The sequence below is a fragment of the Corylus avellana genome, chromosome 8, assembly GCF_965113065.1.
Source record: "Corylus avellana chromosome 8, dhCorAvel1.hap1.2, whole genome shotgun sequence".
NCBI classification, from domain to species: domain Eukaryota; kingdom Viridiplantae; phylum Streptophyta; class Magnoliopsida; order Fagales; family Betulaceae; genus Corylus; species Corylus avellana.
In genome coordinates, this window is record NC_142497.1 from 11,249,424 (window position 1) to 11,256,349 (window position 6,926).

Below are 6,926 nucleotides of genomic sequence, written 5' to 3' on the forward strand. Positions count from 1 at the left end.
TTTAAAAGGAAAAACCACTCTGGGGTAACCAAACCTAGGGAATCATGCACTATAGAAGAAGGAGAAATTAGAAGTTATTCACGCTTACAAAAACTTTGTAGTTGATACTAACTTATCTAGACAAGTGACGATTCTTGCCTTCTACTATAGTGGTTCCCCCAAAACCTCTGGAAACTTATTCTATTGATTCTCCATGCCAGAACCTCTAACATGCTAATTGATTGTCGTTGAAGAACAACTTCTCAAATATCAGCAACACTTTAAGAGAGATTTAACACTCATGCTTTGAATCTCTAAAAACGCTCTCTTAGCACAATATAGTATTTGCCCCTTAGTTGCTTAGAAAAATCGTGCTCAGAATAGCCATATATATAGGCAACTAAGAATTAGGTTTCCTTGCTGAAAAAATGAATCATAATATGGAAAAACCGAGGCGACATTCTAGGGTTATATAGAAGTCCAAGCTGAAGTTGGAAAACCCTAAAACAACAACTGATAGCTTACGTTCAAACGGACTAAAACCCTGTTCGGACACGGCTAGGTTAAACATCTTCTCTAACACCTCTCGTTTAAACCCTCAGCAAATGGCCTTACTAACAGAGCTCTCTGCTTTTTGCACTGGATGCTGCACATTTGAACGAATTATGAACAATCATGCAAACGGAGCTCTCGGCTTTTAGTACTGGCTGCTACACATTTGAATGGGCTACTAACAGTCTTGCAAACGGGTAGCATTGGAAGTGTTACAAAGCCAAAAAGCAAGAGGAAAAATTCTTACAAGGTTTTGATCACTGAATTTAGTCAACAAAAATATCTTTAACAATTTTGTTGATTTACCATTTTATCTTCCAATGATATTTCAAAGGAGGTTTCGTATGCATCATCCTCTTTTTCGTCGTATCTTGTTTAAAGTAAAAAATTTATAATTTGTACTTTGTCCAGACAAGAAATTGTGCTAGAATACTTAGTTTGTCTTCCCTTTAAAAGGTGACTGCAACATTTTCAATGCTTGATTATGGAGCACCAACTGACTATGTCGATGAGTATGTGTGGATTGGAGAAAGCACAACAATAGAATTGTAGAAAAATGTGTTAATGCGATCATTTCAATCAATTCTAACGATTACTTATGGTCTCCAAACATTAGTGATGTTGCTAGATTGCTAGAAGTTGGCGAAAGCCATGGTTTTTCAGAAATGCTAATGCTGAGTAGTATTGATTGCATGCACTAGACATGGAAGAATTGCCCAACTTAGTGGAAATGTATGTTTTGTGGTCATTGCCATGAACCAACAATCATTTTGAAAGCACTGGCTTCACAAGATTTATGGATATGGCATGCATTTTTTGGGTTATCGAGTTCTCACAATGACATTAATGTTCTAGAACAATCTTTTGTGTTTTTCGAGCATGCTAAAGGGCATGCTCCTCCAACCAATTACTCAATCAATGGCCACAACTATACAATATGATATGATCTTGCTAGCAATCCACTGCATCTTTGGCAGAGGCCATAACTATACAATATGATACTATCTTGCTCATGGTATATATCCACAATGGTCAACCTTTGTAAAGACAATTTTATGTCCACAAGGAAAAAAGGAAAAGCCATTTGTTGCAATCCAAGAGTCAACAAGAAAGGACATGGAGCGCACATTTGGCGTGCTATAAGCACGATTCGCAATTGTTCGTGGACCTGCACGTAGTTGGAGCCGTGAAATACTTATTAACATTATGAAAGCGTGCATAATATTGCATAACATGATCAGTAAAAATGAGTAAAATACTAACGATGCTAGTGACTTTGAATATGAACAAATTGATGATACTCTCCTCATACAAATTTCTCACGAGCATGCCCCTGGATTTATGGAGTCTATTCAAAGGCATTTGAGCATCAGAGACAGTCAAAGTCATTTTCAACTGCAATCCGACCTTACCGAGCACTTGTGGCAATTGCATGGTCAATGTTAAAAATTATTTAGTCTTATTGTATTTTTTAGCTCCTTTTTTTTTTTAATTATTTTTTTATTTTTTATTTTTAAGATATTTCCATTTAGTTTCCATTTTATGTTGCTTTCGTGAATTGCATTATTGTATGTTGAGCGATTGTTTTTTATGATACAATTCATTGTTGAATTACACTTATGGCTTTGTATTTGTTGGTTTAATGAGGTTGTTTGTTTGTATGATCCTCCAATTATCACATGTAATAACTTAATGATTTGAATGCCAAGCAAGGGCGGACTTACTAGTTGTCTTGTCCCCGTCCCCCCAAAGTTTTTAAAATTCATCCCAGAGTATATGGTTTTCTAACGTTTGTTCCCCCCTCCCCCCAAAATATTATTTTTGCCCCCCCCCCCCCCCCCCCCCCCAAATAATATTTTTGTTCCATTTTGCTCCACTCTTCCAACAGAGAAACCGAAATAAGAATTATAATTTACAAAGCTCCTAGTCTTTTTTGAAGTCAAGGACTAGTAGAAAGGATAGCATGGCATAGCAGCCTTTGTTGCAATTTGCAGTGCTGAACGTGACAGCTCTTCTTAAGCTATAGGAGAGAAGTATTACACGAAACCTTAAAAAAATATTCACAAAAAATCCAGCTTTGCAACTAGTTTTCAAAAGTTGAAGCTTTTAGATAGAAATGTTCTATAAAAAAGTTACAGCTTTGTCAAAAAATGTCTCCATACAGAACCATACTCGTTGGCTTCTAATAGAATCTTTAATTTTGTTTGAGATTTTGAAGCAACTTGGGCTTTGAACTCTGTCTAGCCATCAAACTCATCACCTGATATTGCTAATGTCTCTTCTCCTATTATCATCCTCTGCTCAGATTATAATGAAAGGAAAGTTTTTTTTTTTTTGATTCAGCCTCTATTTTTCGAGATTCAGATTGTTCATTGCTCAAAAACTAACAAGGATCGACTTTGTTCTCTCTACACTGGGGTTGTCCACTGCATCTCCTGTCATCAAGTTACTGTCAAGAATTTACTCAATAATAGGTGTTGTTTTGCTACATTCATGGTTTCATCTATTTATTGGCTTTAGAAAATTAGAATGCACCCTGTTTTTGGGATACATTAGTAGTGAATTTGGTGTTTTTAGTTATACAACTTCTATCTAGTTAGATATCAATGTGGTCTACCCTTTTTTTTTTTTTTTTTTTTTTGTGTAGAGAACCAATAAGGTTCTTGGGAGAGTCTTATACATTTTTTTTTTTCCTTTTTTTTTTTTTTTTTTCCTACAAGGCTATCTACCTATAGCAATTTTTTTTTTTCTTAGAAGGTAATCTTATATATATATATATATATATATATATATATATATATATATATATATATTTTCCATAAAATGACTAGAATGTTACCCACATGATTTGGTTTAGTTTTGTAAGTCGCTCTTGTGTGTTAGGATTAATAGAATATTCAGCCAATGATTAATAGAATTAAATTATTCAAATTTAAACTTAAGAAACCAAATTGATATCTAACTAGGCAGAAGCTGTATGACTAAAATTTGAGTTTTGAGAAGATTAAAACTAAAAAAGTAGTGACTATAGTTCTATCAACTTAATATTACTTATCTAATTTATTTATGATTGCAACATAATTTTGGCTTGTCTTTCAACATTGTTGTTGTTGGAGGCTTTGGGGGATCTTGTTAGGAGAAACAAAAAAGAGTCCACACTCAAAGGTTCCCTTTTTTGAACCCTATAGACTATGCTTAGTTTATTTTGCTAATAATTTATGTTATGGTGTGTTTGTGATGCCATGAGATTAAGATTTTGATGTAGATAAATTATACAAGTTTTGATTTTAGTTGTCATTGTTGGATTTTGTTGGTTAATTTGATGGGCTTGAATACATTAAGTTATGGATAAATATATTATAAGTCTCCGAGTCAACACGCCAAAATTGTAAAATGAATAAGTTTTTTTTTTTTTTTTTCCTCGATTTTTTACTCCCTTGGTCAATTAAAACTGAAATAAAATTCCTACTGTTAGATTTTTTTTTTTTCCTAAGGGTTAACGGGGGTTAGTCTCATTAAATGCATTGTTTTTCCACGTCAACATACTAATTTTTTATTAATTAAATTTAAAAATTAAATCTAAAAAAAAAAAACTGAAGGGGTGGCCAGCGGTGGGGCTGCCACCCCCCAACCCCTAGGGGTGGGCAAGGGATGGTTGCCCACCCCTGGGGTGGCTTGCGGCCAGCCCATAAGGGTTGGGGGTAGCCAGGGGTGGCAACCCCACCGCTGGCCACCCCTTGAAAAAAAAAAAAAGATTTAATTTTTAAATTTAATTAATAAAAAATTAATATGATGACGTGGCAAAATAATGCGTCTCAATGAGACTGACGCCCGTTAACCCTTTGGGAAAAAATCTAACGGTAGGAATTTTATTCCAGTTTCGATTGACCAAGGGAGTAACAATTAAAAAAAAAATTAGGCATTTTACAGTTTTGGTGCGTTGACTAAGAGACTTATAATATATTTACCTTTAATTTATTTGGCATTTTTTTCACTTGTTAGTGATAGTAAGAATTATAATAAAATTATAACAAAATATGTACTTTTAGATATTTTTCAGGTTAGTTTTTGATCCATAAAATTTTCCTAATGTTAAGAGAAATATGGGTAAGCCAAAAACATTTGATTCATTCTTTAAGAAAAAAAATGCTAGTCAACCAAAGGTCAATACACATTTAGCTAGGCCTTTAGCAACAAATCTTGATGTTCCAGTGACTGATGAGCATCCTTCCAAATGTCAAAGAATCCAACCTGAAGAAATGGATGCTACATTTTTGGAATGTGATCTAGGATTACGTTCACAAATATGAGAATTTCTTGTTAACTTACAAGTTGAAATCCGATGTGCTTATATTAAAGCTCGTCCATGTCAACCCAAGCTTTCAGAATTTCCATTTTCAGGAACAGGTAATATTCATCGCCGATTTCAAGCTTCTTGGTTTGAAACATACTCAAGTTGGTTGGAGTATTCAGAATCAAAGGATGCCATATTTTGTCTTTCATGGTATGTTTTTGCTAAGAAATCAATAGGTCGTCCAGGATAAGATGCATTTATAGCGATAGGTTTTGATAATTGGAAAAAGGCTAGCGACGGAATGAATAGTTTTTTAATGGGACATGTGGGGAAAGATCCAAATTCTTTACATAAAATTGTTGTGAAATGTTGCGAGGATCTAATGAATCATTTGCGGCCTATTGACAACTTAGTCGAAAAGCAAGCATCCCAAGAAATTGAGAATAATCGGTTGCAGCTCAAAACCTCAATAGATAGTGTTCAATGGAGTATTCCAAGCATATGCCTTTAGAGGTCATGATGAAAGCTCTAACTCAAAAAATCAAGGTAATTTCATTAAATTGGTAAAGCTCCTAGCAACTTATAATGACGATGTTTTTGGAATTGTCTTGGAAAATGCTCCAAAGAATGCCAAATATACATCACCCAAAATTCATAAGAAAATTCTGCATATCATTGAATGAGTGATTCTGCATATCATTGAATGAGTGATTGTAATTGAGGATGCCAAATTTTGCTTTCTCATCGATGAAGCTCGAGATGAGTCAAAAATGGAGCAAATGACTATTATTTTGAGGTTTGTTGACAAAGATGGATTTATTAGGGAGCGATTCTTTCATATTGTACATGTCAAAGATACTATTGCATCAATTTTGAAAAAGGAGATTTGTGTTGTTCTTTCTAGGTACGACCACCAAATTGAAAATATTCGAGACCAAGGATATGATGGAGGTAGTAATATGTGTGGTGAATGGAATGAGTTACAAGCTTTATTTCTTAGAGATTATCCCTATGCATATTATTTGCATTGTTTGGCTTATAAACTACAATTAGCTTTAGTTGCAGCATCTAGAGAAGCCAAACATATTCATCAGTTCTTTACCCAGTTGGATTCTATTGTCAATATTGTTGATAGTTCTTCTAAATGTCATGATCAATTGTAATTTATTCATGTTGCTGAAATTGAAAGTTTGACTGCTTTTAGTGAAATTGAGACAAGAAGGGGAGCAAATCAAATTGGTACTTTACAACGGGCTGGAGATACTCGATGATCATCTCATTTTCACTCTATATGTAGCTTAATAAGAATGTTTAAGGCAAGTTGTTCAGTTATCAACACTGTCTCAATGGTGGGAGCTAATTATTTTCAACGTGGTGATGCTGAAGCGGCTTACATGATATTAACATCATTTTAATTTATTTTGATATTGCATTTGATGAAAGACATCATGGGAATCACTAATATGCTTTGCAAAATTTTGCAACAAAAATCCATAAACATTTTTAATGCCATGAGTCAAGTTTCAACTACACAATCACTCATTCAAAAGAGAAGAGAAGATGGATGGGAGCCTCTGCTTGCTACTATTAAATCATTTTGTGAACAACATGAAATTGATATTCCTGATATGAATGCTCATTATACTAGAGCTTGAGGTAGATCTCGTCGTCAAGATGAAGAGTCTACAACAACAATTGAGCATCATTTTAGAGTTGATATATTTATTGTTGCAATAGAGTACCAATTGCAAGAACTAAAACATAGATTTAATGAGCAAGCTGTGAAACTCCTTATTCTTAGCAATGCTTTAAACCCTAAAGATGCGTACAAATCATTTAAAATTGATGATATATGCAACTTAGCTGAGAAGTTTTATCCTCGAGATTTCACCAAGCAAGAAAAACACGCACATTTTCAAAACATGTCTACATTATCTGAGTTATGCAGAGGATTAACAATTTATGAAAAGTCAAAGATCTATCATTTGATTGATAGGTTGATTCATCTAGTGTTGACTCTCCCTGTTTCTACTGCGATTACAGAATGAGCTTGTTTTGCCATGAAGCTTGTAAACACTAGATTATGTACTAGAATGGAAGA

The 6,926-nt window shown here is 34.1% G+C and overlaps 1 pseudogene; it reads left to right on the forward strand.

Annotated features, from left to right (window-relative positions):
* Positions 1-924: 924 nt before the first annotated feature.
* Positions 925-1,674, forward strand: LOC148584118 (uncharacterized; annotated as a pseudogene).
* Positions 1,675-6,926: the final 5,252 nt, after the last annotated feature.